Source organism: Chroicocephalus ridibundus, chromosome 5, assembly GCF_963924245.1.
Source record: "Chroicocephalus ridibundus chromosome 5, bChrRid1.1, whole genome shotgun sequence".
NCBI classification, from domain to species: Eukaryota; Metazoa; Chordata; class Aves; order Charadriiformes; family Laridae; genus Chroicocephalus; species Chroicocephalus ridibundus.
Genome location: NC_086288.1, coordinates 3,205,524 through 3,222,015, shown reverse-complemented (window position 1 = coordinate 3,222,015; position 16,492 = coordinate 3,205,524). Strand labels below are relative to the sequence as shown.

General features: G+C 43.6%; 1 long non-coding RNA gene across 2 annotated transcripts; it reads left to right on the top strand.

The window, feature by feature from the left end:
- Positions 1 to 1,206: 1,206 nt before the first annotated feature.
- LOC134516130 (uncharacterized) lies at positions 1,207 to 16,240 on the top strand. 2 transcript variants are annotated; one of them, XR_010071235.1, is made up of 7 exons: positions 1,207 to 1,318; positions 2,008 to 2,089; positions 10,617 to 10,761; positions 12,645 to 12,872; positions 13,194 to 13,283; positions 14,223 to 15,103; positions 15,628 to 16,240. It is a non-coding gene; the product is annotated as an uncharacterized LOC134516130 (long non-coding RNA). The 2 variants fall into 2 exon arrangements; XR_010071234.1 differs by having other exon boundaries at positions 14,223 to 16,240.
- The last annotated feature ends 252 nt before the right edge of the window (positions 16,241 to 16,492 follow it).

The following is a 16,492-nucleotide window of genomic DNA, read 5'->3' as shown; positions in this document are numbered from 1 at the left end:
GATGTGTAATAGAAGCCATACTCCTCCGCAGCGCAGGATAAATTGTAGCCCAGGAAAAACCAAAGACTTTTGCTAAGGGTTTGAATTTTATACATCAGCTCTGTCTCATAGATCATGTTTTTATATATATATATGAAAAAAAAAAGAACATATGATTAAATGGATTCTTTTTCTTTACATGAATGCAGGCACGCCGCCGATATCCACAAGCTTCATTTTACACCACGTCAAAGGGAGCTGTCTTCACTCCTTCACCTTCTATTCCAGTTTAGGACCAATACTTCCACTGATAATTTCCATAGAAACTCTTACTCAAAAAAAATTGGTACCGCATAACCAGGGGCAGGACTCAGCTCACCTAAGTTTAGGCATCTAAAAGCTGGGCTTGTTTGGCTTTCTCTACAGTGAATAGAAAACCAGATATTTCTCCGCAGGGCAAAAGTTCCCTCCATAGCATGGCTGTCCCACGAAGAGGTCTCCAAAGTTACTTATTTTTGTCCCTCTGACAGCGTAGGGCAAATAGTTCATCTTTGTCTCCTAATCAGCTGAAGCTGGGTAAGATGCATTGCCCTTCATTGTGTCCTTAAATATTAAATCACTACAGCATCTTAATCTGATGTTTTTCTGGGTAATTTTGTGAAACTTCTCCCCCCATCTTATTATAAAATGGTAGAAAAATGTGTAAAACTTCTCCCTGTTGCAGGATAAGGTTTTGATTTTAATTTTCAACTCATCAGTAACGCAAACTATAATTTCAGAAAGGCTGCTATTATTGTTACATTAGAAAGTCAAAAGTAGTTTTGGGTAGAAGGCTTTGGTTTTTAGTAGAGTTTATTACTAGAATGAAGACGTGGCTTTGGTAAATTCGGAATGCACCCAAACTACAAATCAGAGTTTTTGTTAACTTCCAAAAAACCTCCTCCTTGGCACACAGTCATCTGACTCCATTTTTCTCTGTTTTTTTTTGCAGAACCCTTGGCAACTCCTACACTAGCTGTGCTAGTTAAGACCAATGGTAGCCGTAGGATTACTGCCAGAAGGGGGAAAAAAAAAAAAAAAAAAAAAAGAAAAATGCTTAGACCCTTGCTTCAGAGAAGCCCTGTCATGAAAAAGAACTGGAGAGATCTTTCCCTTGGAGTAAAGCAAATGACACGAAGAAAGTTGAGAAATGCAGTTCAAAGCCAGGATCATACCCTGGGACAAGATCAGGACTCTGGAAGGTTTACGGGTTCATAAAGCTGGGTTCATAGGAAAGGTGGTAAACCCACTTTTAATATAAAGAAGAAATCTCTTAAAAACGGAGAGCGAGTGAGTTTAGGTAAGTACAGAATAAATATTAGAAATGCCTCGTGGAAAATTCTGCTGAGAAACGCTGGGTTTTGCAGAGGGGCCGCGCAAAAAGCTTCTCCTGACTCTTCAGCCGTCAGTCGGCTGTTTCCAGCTGGCGGGTGACGCCTGGCTGTACGACAGCTTCCAGCCGGCCAGGGCAGCCACGCAGGCTCGTGATACCCGTGTTCACTGGTGGTTTCAGTCCTGGGTGCCTTGCGGTGCTCACGTGGCTGGACGCTCTTGTCAGCATCTCTTCATCAGTAAATACCTAGGAAACGGAGAAGGGAGGATAGAGAGCCCCCGCTGTGGTTCTGTCTGGACCACTTGATCTTACTTCCAAATTGCTCTGAACTATGCAGCCGTAAACTTAAACCTGTATTTTCTGCAGTTAAGCTATTAAGGTAAGATTTATGTATCATAATTGTAAACTGAACAAAATGGGTTATTTTAAAGTGGAACGAAAAACATCAGTATCTCAAAACCTTTTCTGAAACAGAGACGTCTTCAAAGAGCGCCAGTTCTTTACAATCACGTAAAGAGCAAACCGCTTTCCCGAGCAAATACCACGTTAGATTGAGGTTTGTGCTCTTTCGTTGCCTCTTGGTGAGAGAAGAGTGCTACACGATCTGCTAGAAAAAAACAAACCGACTTACAGTCTGGCACCTTTTGACTCACTAGGGCCCGGAGGAAATACGGCACGGAGGTTTAAGGTGGAGAAGAAAATGGAAAGTACGTGGTACCCGCAAGGAGATGCGCCGTGGTGAGTAAACAGCATGCTGAACTAGGTGAAGGAGCTGCCAGCCAGCCAGGTTTCAGACTGTTCACACAAGCGTATTGTGAAAACACTGCCAAGCGCAGCGTCAGAAAGTGCTCACTGCAGGCCTGGAAGTACCTGTTTTCCCATGACTCCTGACAGTCAGTCTGGTTGGCAACTTCTCAGAAAAAGCCACAGCAGATTTATAGTCTCGGCTTCTTGATTCCTAGAGCTGTAAAAACTCGGAGAGATGAAGGTGGGCAGCCCTTTTTGTGAGCGTCTGGTTGCTTGTCATGCCCAGTTCCCTATAAAAGAGGTGATCCTTTCACTGCCTTCTTTCCCTAAGCTCCGCAAGACGTGGAGATCACTGTCATCTGTGTTCCTGGCCAATATCAACCAGACTTCTATTTTTAAAAATAAAGATAAGGCAGAGTCAGTTGGTGAACGTGCCTGACTTTCGCTGCCCTAATAACACGTTCAGTGCACACAGCTGGGATTGTTTGCATCCTCCTCAGAGCCCTGTATTACATACAGACAGATAAATTTTAAAGAGAAGCATGACATTTGCAGGTTTTTTCCCCGTTTTGTGATCCATAGTTTGACACATTTACGAAAATTGTTCCTTTGTTTTGGTTACGAGTTGTGGGCTGAAATTTCTTTAGACTCTCTTTCCGGAGCTTGGATGCCCCTCTCATTAAAGCTGACAGATGCTCCGGTCTCCTGCTTTGCTCTGAAAGTTTCACCTATAAATTACGAATGTGGTAGGTCTCCTGTAATGGGGAGAGAAGATGTATAGTAGAGTAAAACTGTTTTAAAAGGCTTTGTCGCTGCCTTTCATTGTGCCTCAGCACCGTGTTTTACCTCTGCAGGTGTCGCTGGTAGGCCTCATATTGAGCAGACCTCAAATTTGTACGGACATACTGAAAACATCGGTCCATGTCCCAAAGCACCCGCTCACCAGCTCGCAGCTGGGAGGTTTTCTTTCCCTTGCGGAATTTCCAACACGTTTGTTGTTGGCCAAGCTGAAAGAAACAGCTCGGACTACAATTTTGACTAGCATGTATCTCAACCCGGAGTGTTCCTGAGCACGTATTTAGTGTTTTAACTGTGAAATGGAGTTGAGCTGCTGTTATTCTTTCAAATGTAGAGCTAGAAAGAATGTGAAATCCACGTCAGCTTGCATCAGCACAAATTATTATACCGTTGTTGTAAATATTAGAATACCTTTGTTGTAAATGAGAGCAGGTTTTTCTTCATATTCTGACTTCAGTTATTTTTGCAGAATTGAGGACACCGGGACTAGCCAGTTGGCAGATGCCAATCCATTATGTGTAGGTTGTACTATGGGCTATGATTACTTAAATCTTTTGGGCATCTTGTATCTAAGGAGAGAAGGGCACAGAAATTCATGAAAAAAAAAGTTTTTAAGATGGGCTGAAGAACTGTAACCTCGCCATGTTGCAGAACAGGAGAAAATCCGTGGAGGTCACTGGAGTTACAGTGACTTGACACCAGTTTACACGCAGACAAAATGCGATGCATCATGTTTAAACCCTTGAAATTAGACGGTAACTTCAGGACCAGGTACTGTTGGCATTTCTTCTTGCCAGCAGAACGTTTGCTTTGCTTATAGCACTTTTAGCGACTGAAAGATGAGCTAAGAGTAAGAGGTACTAGGGAAAACGATGGGATAACTTTATTGTCAGTCCCATCAACCCTTGTCTTTACAGGCAGCCCTAGGAGCACGTAACTTATATTCCCGCTATGCTTGCACAACGTATTTAGGTATGAATGAAGAGAATTAACCTAAAATCCCCATAACAAACCAACCCAAAGCTATTCAAATTGATCGCCCTAAATGGGTTTAAAAAAGGTATTTTCTAGTTAAGTGGCACAGGATCATAAAAATGTTTGGCAGCTCCCTGAGTTGGTGACTCAGGACCTCTGTGAATCTAGTCAGTTGTGAGGGATTTTAAAAAAACCTTGCAGGTGTAGCTGCAACTTTCTGTCTTCAGATACGTACAGAAGTCAAGCCTTTTGTCCCAAGCTCATCCTGCGTCACTGGGCTAAGCTTCCCAGGGTAAGCACCTACTACCCAGACCCCACCTGCACCCGGTGCAACGAGGCAGTGCCAGGAGGCAGCTCAGCGCGGTTAAGCTGGGTCTCTCACCGACAGTTAAAAGGAGTCATCGAATCATAGAATCTTCATGGTTGGAAAGGATCTCAAAAGATCATCGAGTCCAACCGTACACACACAAAAAAACCCAACCAAACAAAAAAAGCCAAGAACCTACAATCTCTGCCACTAGCGCATACCCTGAAGTGCCAAATCTAGACGTTTCTTAAACACCTCCAGGGATGGCGACTCAACCCCCTCCCTGGGCAGGCTCTTCCAGTGCCTGACCACTCTTTCAGTAAAGTAATTCTTCCTAATATCTAATCTAAACCTCCCCTGCCGCAGCTTCAGACCATCTCCTCTGGTCCTGTCATTATTCACTTGGGAGAAGAGGCCAACACCCACCTCTCTGCACCCTCCTTTCAGGGAGTTGTAGAGGGCAATGAGGTCTCCCCTCAGCCTCCTCTTCTCCAAGCTAAACATGCCCAGCTCCCTCAGCCTCTCCTCATATGCCCTGGTCTCCAGACCCCTCTCCAGCCTGGTAGCTCTCCTCTGGACATGCTCCAGCACCTCAGTGTCCCTCTTGTACAGCGGGGCCCAGAACTGAACACAGCACTCAAGGTGAGGCCTCACCAGTGCCGAGTACAGAGGCACCATCACTTCCCTGCTCCTGCTGGCCACGCTATTCCTGATACAAGCCAGAATGCTGTTGGCCTTCTTGTAGTCCTAACCTGGTCGCTTGGGTTAAACGTGTGACGTTAGATGGGATGCTTGCAGGGATTGGGAAGTGCGGAGTGGAGTGCAGCGGATTCACTCCTGAGCTAGTGGAGCTGCTAAGCCCGAGATGGTGAAGAGCAAGGCAGCACAGCGTCACGCAGGTGGTACCTCTGCAGGCACTCCACTGCCATTTCAAGTGCCGCACAGAGAGAAGCAGGTCGGACTTCTCTTCACCTCCAGTACGGCTGAGTCAGCCTCCTGTTGAACAGAAAATACGCATGAGATCTTCTTCTTCCAAACAGCTTTTTCCTAGTAGGAAACTATTTGTGACGCCTCTGGCCCTAGAGAAGTGCCAGGCACGATTAATATTGTTTAACAAAGCATTTGGCTTGCCTCTGATGAACAAGGAAGGTCAGAGGCTAGAGACCTATGTTGAAAGCTAATTGCTGAAGTTATTTGTCTGGCTTGTGTTAGATACTTGGATCCCGCTATACAAGTTAGAAGTGCAGAGTGCCCTAAGTGCAATACTTTAATTTAAATGCTTATAGTACAAGAGAGAAACAATTCACTGATCATCTCATTAGAGGCTTAGCTATTTACATCTGGACAGCTTTTCCTCTTTGATCTCGTAAGAAAAATGAATGGAAGTTTAGGACGTGTTTATTTGCTTTTGTGAAGGCTTGGATCCAAGCAAAACACACTTATATCTGGGAAGTAACAATGAGAGGCTGTAAACGCATTAAATACCTTTGACCAGCGCTAGATACCAAACCAGAGATTTCCAAGGTTAAAGAATTCAAGGGTGCTGAACTCCTGGTTTCCATTTGACTCCCATTACAAATCTCATTTCTATGCTACTAAATGAAACAATATACTTCTCCCTGCGGACGCATGAAGGAGTTATACTGTCATTGTTTGGTTTTATTTTTTTCCCCCTTGTAGTCTTCAAAAAACTGCAAGCGCTGTAGCCCGAAAATTTCACAAGTAGAGAAATCTCTGCTCCCATCTATTGGTGAGCAGGAGAAGAATGCCCATAAAACTAGTTAATCTGTGTAGCTGTTTTACCCGGATCCCTGGATAGACAGATAATCCGGAGAGGTAGGGCTTTCTGATACCATCTGTTCTTTTATAAAAAATATGGCCTTTCTTCAGCTTTCATTCCTCATTCCGCCAGTGGCACTTCGGGGAGACCTCATAGTTACATTTCAATGACCACAAAGTCTTTTCAGCATCCTGTACTTGGACAACTTCAGTGTAAGAGCTCTAGCAAAGGACTTAATGAGTAGACATGAGGGAGAGACAGATACACGATGGAGCTGAACAAAGGAAAGTTTTTTTTCACGCAAACCATGGTAACAGCAGCAGACGTGAGACATCTTGGGGGTTGGGCTAGATGATCTTTAAAGACCCCTTCCAACCCATACCATTCCATGATCTCCCCCGAAAACTTTTACTAAATCATGAAATAAAATGAAACCTTCAGATCGTTTTTTAGGAAGGAGGTTCCAAAATCGACAGAATACCGATTTGCAGGGCGCTAGAAACAGGCCTGCCCAGGCAGGAGTCAGACCTCTGAAGTTACAGCATCAAACAGTGCTCAAATGTAGGGAAATGTAGCAGCTATGGAAGGAGAAACGATGCTCAGAAAGAATGTACGCCTACGGGAAATTCACAGCATCAGCTGGTGACCAAGACCGTTGCCAAAGGTACTGAACAGAGTAGACGGTTTTATTTATTGTGCATTGTTTTCCCAAAGTTAATGGTATCTTTGCCTTGCCATTAGCAAAGGCCTCTTTGTTTCAAAGAGTTTCATGCTTGGAAATGATGAACTATTGCCTGAAGGCGCTTCGAAAATGTTCTGGGTGGGAAGGGACACAATGCTGTACATTGACTTTGAAGAGGGGTCATTTTTTGAACACGGTCTTGTTGCTAGAGGAGCTCTAGCCGGGTTCTGGGTATCCAGTGATTAGACGTGGTGGCAAATTCCCAACTAGGTGGAAGAGAAAGTAGTCAAAGTAAATTACCAGATTCATATGGAAGGGATGAATTTCTGAGCTCATCAGCTTCTTTGCTTGAATTTTCTCAGCATCCAAATCTTAAAAGAAGCCTCACTGCCATTGTTAGGAGCAACATTCAAGTTCTTGCCACACTCACGTCGGTGGTCATTACTATTCCGAGATCATTAGGAAGAGGTACAAGCATGGTAAGAAATGTAAAAGAGGGTTGGAGGGAAAAGATGCTGCTGAATGAATCCATACTGGGGTGAATACAGTGCTGAGACAGAATATCATTCAGTGGACTGGTTTATCGCTAAAAACTGGCATGTTGCAGTTGAACTGAGATTTTCTAAAGAAAACGGCGTCCACAGACAGCTGACTGATGAGTTCACATTATAAAAGACTGTTCAGGAGTTCATCCACTGAAAGGCCATTTACGGGCTTTACTTTCTCACGGTCCCACTCTGGAAAGAGTTACTCCGCTTGTAAGAGTTACACAGCCCATGCATATCCTCCCATTGTTTCCAGTTAAGGGAACATCAGCTGTTTTTTCTATTGTGAGCGGGGGCCGCGATGGAGGGCTAATTGGTTCTGTTCAGTTAAATGTCTGTTTTATGAGGCCAGGCTATTGCAGGCACCGATGCTGGACAATGGGACAGCAGTCTGAATCTGTGATCTCTGTCAGACAATGAGCATTTAGGCCACTTCTGAGGGATTTGGCAAGAAAACTCCTCGTTTCGTTTTTCCACACAATAAAAAAAACCCCATAGATTAGGTAATTCAGAGGGGATAATGATTATCCATGGTTTGGGAGGTATTTCTCTTTGACAAAAACTCCTCTGCCATCTAGACTACAAACCGATTTTACTGGAAACTTGCTATCAGCCGGAAGAAGCAAGCTTTCCAGAGAAACTTTTTAAGGTGTGAAGTATTTGTGAATTTGTTAATGCTAGGTACACGCAAGGATACACAAAGGTCATTCCTAACAAGCCATGTTACATTCTTGCTAAAGAAGATTTAAACGTCTCTACCACTTTGTGTGAGATCGTGGTGTTCGGGTACAGAAACCCATAGTTCCAAAAGAATGGGTCGCTTCGGTGTTTTGGAGTGTTGTTTTGACACCAGTGGTCATGTGCCAGGTTCTCTAAGAGGCAGGTCTCTGCGCCTGCTGGAATAACGCGTTATTACATCTGTGGCAATAAAAAAAAAAGGAATCCTACATAAATTTTAAACAGCCAGTTGATTTGTAGCGTCAGGGTATGGGGTTTATTCCAGCTCCTTTCTTTCTGGGAGACTCCGATGGTTGAACACCATAGGCAGCATTTTGGGGATGCCGAGGGACGGAGGTGAAATAGCACGTGCAGCCGATTTCTTAATCCTGATCTTGCTATTTTAACAGTGAACATGAAAGTAGCCCCATGGATGTTCTAGTCCGTACAAGATCCCTATTCCGAGCAATGCTATGCACAGCAACAGGGGAAGCAGGAAGGTGGCTCGGGCCGCCTCTGAGGTTGATGATTCGGGGGATTAAACATTAGTATGGAGTCCAGCAAGGAAGAAGACAGACATTCAGGAGAGCAAAAAAAGAAGGTATTTTCCCAATATGCTGCCGTAAGACAATCAGGATAATGGTTAACAGAAATTTCCTTTGGCTTGGGAGGGAGGAGATCCGCAATTTACAAAGCTGTGTGTTCACATGCTGTTTGAAGGCAATGGATTTGTCTTTCTGCAAATTTAGGTCACTGGAAGAATAAAGGACTTTAGTTTTGCAAGAGCACAGTTTAAAAAGCATATAAGGAGATAGAAAAGAAAGGAAGGGGCCCGAGGATTATTCTATTTAGCACATTTCATAGAGGCCCCTTTACAGGAAGGAATTCATTGCAATGCGGCTCGTTACGCAAGGTAAATACAGTGTTTCCATGATATTGCTTGGTTTTTTGCTTCTCTGCCATATGCAAACCTCATTTATTCACCAGAAACATCAGGATAGAAGTCACAAAACTGATCGTGTAGCTTCCCCTCTTTAGCTCGCAACTGTAGGCAGCCCATGAGGACATGAAACACACCTTAAAAATGTCCATATGTCCATTAACAAAAATACTGCTTTTACGCCGTCGGGTTTCTTGTTTGGTTTTGGTATTTTTTTTTTCAATTTCTTCTATCATAATGTTCACCGGCATTCAGGTTACTGCCAGGTTTTTGGTTAATTCAAAACACGTAACAAATTCGAAGCATTGACATTTATTAAAAAAATTAGGTGTTGTTTCCATTAGCTTGTACTGTTGCTCCGTAAATGCGAGCTATCCTGGTTACGGCAAAGAACGTAAAACCACGGAGCTCTGATTATACCAGCCTCGAATCCAAGCGGCCACGTGGGTTAGAGACAGTTTTTTGTCTCGTGCGGTAGGAGGGTGCGTGAGGGACTGTAACAAACACAGTCTCCCTTAACCCGGTTTTGAAAATCTAGTGAGCTCAGTCTTATAAAAAGTTAATGCTCGACTTTTGTTACTCTGTGGCAGTTCCAGGATCTCATCGCCTATAGCCATCGTGATTTCCATCTTAAATGTACTTATAGCAAATCTGTCCCTGCTTGTTACTAATATTAAGGTGGTTCTTAGATTGCTTAGGTAGCTGTTTTCCCTTGATACTCATCTCCAAACCATATTCAATGACAATGACTGTATCCCCTCTTACTTTTGCCAGGCTGTGGAAGCCGTGACCTCCACTCTTCTCTTGTATGATAGATTTCCCATTCCTCCCATCGTCCTCTCACCTTTTCCAGCATGAGTTTCAGCTCATCTTTCTTAACCGCGGGTAGTCAAAATTTTACACAGCCTTCCTTGTGCGGAGCGCCCTCCTCAGGGCCTTAGACAACGGTGATAACACTTTCCTGTCTCTACCTGAAATATCTTCCCCGGTACCACCTTTGTATTGCATCCTTTTATTACATTTGTATGGTTTCCTGGTGTCGGGACCTCGCATTCTTCATGTGGCCCAACAGGACACACGGACCTTTTTCTGACTGTAGCCGTAATACGCTGTGTCAATGAAACAAATCACAAAAAACCCGTATGGTGAAAACTGCCTACCCAAACCCACTTACAAAACAGGCTGCCAAAGATTTGTTGAAAAACAACTATCTACTGAAAGCTGGAATTACACCTGGGTGTAGTGACCGTGCGTGAAGTGAATCGCTTAATCAGCTCTCTTAAAGAGGCAAAAAGTTTGTTAGATATTACTGTGACTTGGGAACAAAAAAGCATTTTTATTGCTGCTTATTGCTTGCATTGCATTAGTGCCAGGCGGCCTCCCACCAAAAGGAAACTTCCATCGTACTGGGTCTCAAACAAATATAAATTAAAGCAAAAAAAAAAAAAATATTCCTCAGCAAAGTACTTCCTAGTCTAATTTAAAAAAAAACAAACAAACACAGCTGTCCTGGGAAGGTGGGTTTTTTGGTCACTAAGAGTTGACATTGGAAATAATAACTATCTCATATGGTTTCATTTTGCTATTGTTGATGAGTAGCTGTTTGGAGAAAAACTGCATAGCAGCCGTTCAGAAACCCCAGTACAACGTGAAACACCGTTACTTTCTGTGTAGTCGGGACCCATCTCTTCGCAAGCTTGCCTATGAGCACAAGCGCGTATTTTTGCAGGTTCGCTGGAAGTTTAACTTGTCTCCCCACCTCCGTTTTTGACAGGGAGGAGAGGACGGCTGGTGACTACGCACCAAGTCCGCCGAAAGCTGCTCGTCTACACAGCCTGCAGCAGAGTGGCTGAGTATCTTCCTTCACAGAGAACCTGGGAACGAACTGGATGCGTTAAGAAAAGCTTAGGAAGTGTAAAGTAGGTACTAAGAAAGTACGCTGGGGACACGGCAGAAAGATCTGCTAACACCCTGGGACAAGGAGGCAGATAATTGTGTTTGACTTTACACTAAAACTAGTTCTAAAAGAGCAGGCATGCTGTTCAAAAGGCATTGTCTCCTCCAAGATCTCTGTCTTCCTCTAGTCATCATTCTCTTCTGCAAAGGCTTACAGAAGTCAGATAGCAGGAAAAAAAGTAAATCTGGATTTAAAACTCACGAAAAGCAGATGGAACTGAGGTCTGGTTTCGAATCAGCGTGTGCCAGCTCAAGGCCGACCATACCTCTGCCTTTGGAGACGGGCATGCCTGCAGTAACTAGTACAGTGCTGAGACTGTTTCAGAGATTCCCAGGGCATATATACTTAAAAAAAAACAAAAAAAAAAACAAAAAAACCCCCCACAAAACAGAAACAAGTATCAGCATTAAAAAAAATAGCTAATAGGGTTTGCCTTGTTAGCCTGACCTATGGATAGAGACGCAATGCTGGAAGCAGCGATAGGAAAAGCCTCAAGCGTAGGAAAATCCTGCAGTAAGAAACAGGAAATGGCGCTTGCAGCTAGTTATAATAAACTGTTATTCGCAGGCATCGCTGACATACAGAGTTTATCTTTACAACCACTATATCGTACAATGATTCAAACACTGGCTCACACCAGATCCTGCTCTTTTTAAAGAGAAGAGTGGGCCAAACTGCTGTGGATCACCCCTGATAGGATAAAAGAGTCCTGTTGACCAGAGGGAAGGTGGCTCAGCAAAGGAGAACAGTGACACTCGTTGGATTCATGCTGATAGACTTGGGTTCAGCGACATAAAAGCCGCCTGGGAGAAGATGGGAGGCAGCCATCCCAGCAGTGGGATGATCCAGGCAATGCAAGGGAGCTGCAGGCTTGGGAGCTGAGTGAAAGGCCAATAGAAGAGGACTGCAAGGAAGCAAGGACATATCTTCACAAAAGGCCAAAAGTAGCACTAGGAAGGACTAGGAAAAGCCTCAGCTGTCAGCCTCAGAGAAAACTGTGGTAGGTGAGCAGCAGAGAGCACCAGCCAGGAATCACTCTATGAAATGAAGCCAGCAGCAGCCTAGAAGGAGCCTCTTTCCTCCAACCCCAACCCCACACAACAGTACACCTGAGAAACGATGAAGCTTACCAGCCCGCCACGGCAAGATGTTGCAGGGTCCTCTCTGGCCTCAGAGGTTCTGCAGACAGAGATACAGCAGGAAGGAGAGATGAACCAAACTCAACAGGGCTTAAAGGAAGGAACTTAGACCTGCGGCTGAAGATGTCTCCAGGGCATGGGGAGGCCAGCCTTTGTGTACATTGGCTGGACCGCTAGCTACCGCTCTGGTATTTCTGTAACTCTCGATATAAAAAGACAAAATGCAGTTACAAGCCTGCAGGCTTTTTGTGTTACTACACGATGTTAGGAGTATGAAAAACATCCTAAAAAGAATGCCACAAAATCCACAGATCGCCACATCTCACTTTCCATTTGGGAGAGTCAGAGACTGAGGCAAAACAGAACTTCTTAATGGACTTTGAATAGACAACAGTCATTTGTTTCCCAGCATGTAGACTGAAACATTACTCATCTAGTCCAAAGTAATTATGGTTAATGAGACTACAGGTAGTCTAAATAATAGATTTTCCATGAAAACTATTTCACACTACCCCTTTTACCCCACGGCAGAATTGGAAGTATTGCCCGTTTGCAGACCGTGTTGACAAAATTAGTGCAACATTTAGGGACGTACTGGAAAAGAAAGATTTTTTTTTCCACTGTTGCAGAATGGTTTCAAAGCAGAAATGGTATTGCTTAGCAAGTGCCACATTAATCACTGCACACTGTACTGGGTTCTTCACAGAAAGTCAGCCTCGTTAGGTCTGGATATTTAATCTGAAGAATGGTTGCCGTGATCGGGTTACAGCTGCATGATGGCTTCGAATTCAACTTCATTCGTTACCTACCGCTGAGAGATCGCGTAAAGACACTTTTCCAACTAGAGGTGGCTCGCCTTCTGGATGACTGGCATGGTCTTCATAGACTTCAAGGCGTGTAGCCTTGAAGTAGCAGCTCACGGAAACTTCACAAGGTTAGTTTCAAATGAGCTACGTTGGCTGTCACAGCGTCCTCGCAATGTGGGCACTATCACGAACTGCATAGAACTAAGTTCAAAAATCAGCTGCTTGTCTTGGGGCAAGAATAAATGGCTTTCAGTATCTTCAGCTCAGGTGCACCTAATTTACCTCCTGGAAGCCCCTTGTTACTTTTTTTTATATCCCTTATTTTTATCTCCAACTTGGCTTTGGCCTTCCCCTTTTCACCAGTAAGTAACCAAGCGGTTATTTTATACGCGCCCCCTGGCTTGCTTGTCCTTGTTTCTGCTCCTTGTATGGTGTCATTTCCATTTCAGACCGCTAAGAAGTTCCTTGCTTGGCCAAGAGGACCTCTGCCATAATACCCTGTCTTCCTGCGCAAGGGTCGGTTTGGTCCTCAGCTTTCAGTAAGTTCTTCAAAACCAGGTCTCTTGAGCACGTTTGCCCCACGTGGCAGCTTCTCGGAAGATCATCAATAATTAGCTAGCTGTGCTTCCCTGTGTAAATTATGATCTGATTATTCCTACAGCTGGTTTCAGTAACTTTGTAGAACCATGTTTGATTTATCTGATGGGGAGAACAGGAGTCCTTTTTCCTAGATTTCTCCTTTTTTAATTTGAATTCCAAATATTCTTGTCTTTCTTTTTCAAACCAAAATATCTGGACTAACGAAGGCATTTAGAAAAAAATGGGGTTTATCTAACTTATAGTAAAAATTAGTATTTTCAGAAAACAGTATGGGTTTTACAAATTAATCTAAAATGGCAAAATTGGAGTACAACTCTTCTTCATGTCTAGTTGTTGCCACTAGAGAGGGCCCAGTAATAACCAGAAGGAAGAAAATCAAAAACAGCGAAAAAGCCACATGTGCCTTTTGTCCCATATTATGCCTGTGGCTTAATTTTACAGATGCATTGTGTGCTTAACTAAAAAGCAATAAAGGCACTGCAAGAAGTACCATTAATGAGGCAGCATCACCCCCTGATGATCAGCTTAGTTTCTGGAATCTTTCTGGTGGAAATGCCTTTTATTTCTGACGTTCAGCTTTGTTTCCAGCGGTCCATATCCAGAAATCTCCAGTTTGCTGGCACTGGTGTAAATACCTACCAAAGGGTGAAGACTTTTTCACACTTTGCATGCTCTGGTGGCAGAGATTGTAGGTTGTTTGGTTGGACTCGATGATCTCAAAGGTCCTTTCCAACCATGAAGATTCTATGATTCTATGACCGAGCAGGATCCAATCAAATCCTACCAGTTCAGTAGTATGTATCCACCATGTAGAGGGTAACCTCGATGAGAGGATCTTAGCGCAGAAGTAATGACTCAAAGATGCTTTGTCTTAACAGGAAATTTTACAGTTGAGAATAATCCACCGTGGGACGAAGGCACACGGTGAAAACATGCACAACGGGGATGATGCAGAGAAGACGCACTGAATTATGTGTATGCCCTGGAACCTGAGGGATTTCAGGACATTAAACATTCTCGAGATATTTATACCTCTACTGTCTCTTCGGGGACTTAGGACTTGGCCAGTGTTAACCTTTGGAAGTTAAAAGCAAGGCATGGTAACTCGTTAAGAATTGCTGCAGGATTGCTCTGCACCTTCTAGCGCAACAGTTTTGAGAAAGCATCCCCCAACATTTAAAAATCACATTTTTACCAGTGTCTTTATGGAAAAACGGTTGAGCAAGATCGAAGGAATGTTTTACGTATGGAAAGGGTAGAATAATCTTCTTGAAAATGGCACAGTTTGACAAAGATAACAGGTTTTAAAGAATTTCATTTTTTTGTGGGGGAAAAAAAAAACAAACACTGGGAAAAAGCCTTTCTTGGAACAGCTACTGAACACACAGGGAAGGCGCAGCCTCTCTCTGTGCTTCCGCCTGGAAGGTGCTGAAGACCTCTCCGATAACGCGACTACCATGGATACATCCATTGACACAGATTCAAGCTGAGCTCCTGCATCAGTGCATTTAGGCGATCTCCAAATATCCTAGGGCATTTTTTCCTGTTTTTCTGTAGCACCCTTCAGTAGCCAGGGCCACGGGTTGTTGGGTCCGTCCTGTGACTTTGGAAACACTGCCTGTCTGCTCTGGATTTAAACACCGCCTTTCTACAGAGCTTTTCGTTAGCTGATGCTCCAACCTGATGCTGCAGCAAGCACGAGGAACGTATTTACCCTTCTCTGAAAGCTGGATAATTCACTGGATAGTCTCCGTTCTTGGTAAATGGAAAGCTGAAAGCTGTAAACTGTATCTTAAAAGTTCATTGCGAACAGAGTGCTGCAGGAAGTAGCAAGCTTATCAAAGATCTTTACGTTGCCTACAGTATCAAATGTTATGTTCACGGGGAGAACGGACAAACAAATTGGCAGGATATGCCAATAGAGTCTAGACTGGAAAAGGTCCCCTGAGAAGTTAATTTCCAGATCTTTAATCTACTGCATTTTATATATTGTTACCTACAATAGCGCAGCTTTTCATGCACCCGTACTTAAAGGAAAATGTAGTTAAATACTCTTGAAAAAAGAGGGAATAAAAGGAATTACTGTGTTCCTTTTTATCTAACTGCATGTTTTCCCAAATGCAACTTGAAGCCTTGTTCAGCAGAATATTGACATACGTGCCTGTGTCAGTCAGAGTGCCCGCACACTCGCTGTACTCCCTGGAGCTCAGCGGACGCTTTAAACTAGGTGCTGAAATGCCCTACGGAATAGGAGCCAATAATTCAGATTTCTTTTTCTTTAAGGTGGAGGACGAGGAGCTAACTCTTGCCCCAGGAAGCCACCAGAAAGGAGATGGTTTGGGAAGCCTTGTGCCCCTCATCTCCTGGGGGACATCAAGAGCGTTGCTAAACCTACCGTGTCAGAAGTACTCCAGGGGGTGAGGTGTGACGTGGCAGTCCGCTCCTTCATCACCGTTCTCAGATCATTGGCTTTGCACGCAATTTGTACCTGCCTTGGAGGAGATGAACATCTCTTCAGCTAATGAAAATACCACGGAACACACAGGAGGTGACTATGAACTCTTCCAAAAGTGTTTGGCAGTAGAGAAGACAGGCCTGTTCACAAAGAATTGAATTAAAAAGTTATGAAGGAGGTCCCAGGTTACAAGACAGTCTCTGTTTTTAAAAGGCTATTTCAGCTTTAGCCCGTTTCTCATCAAAATCATGGGCTTTGCAGGAATTTATGTCCAACTTGTGTGACAGAAGGATTTTATTAGAAGAAACTTGTATTAATTTTAAACAGACAGTGCCATCTGTCCTGTGTTTTGAGGCATCACTCATTGTTTCTGTTTGCTAAGTCCAGAGAAAGAATTTAATCACTAATAACATAGTAATTGGTCTGATCTTGTGAAATTGAAGGGGAAGTGTTTTTTTTTTCTCCTCCGAGACATGCAAACCTTAACCCTTAGTTCTTTTAAGGAAAAAACACTTCATCTGAATGTGACAGAGAGTAGGTATTACAGATTGCTTTGAAACGTGTTCATTGTGTACACTCATGGACGTTTTTCTTCATATCCTACTTACGTAGCTGCTGTTGCACGCGTATTAAAAAGTGGAAAAAGCAAAGCCTCTGAAGAGATCGTTAGTATTTCATCCCTCCCAGTACGGT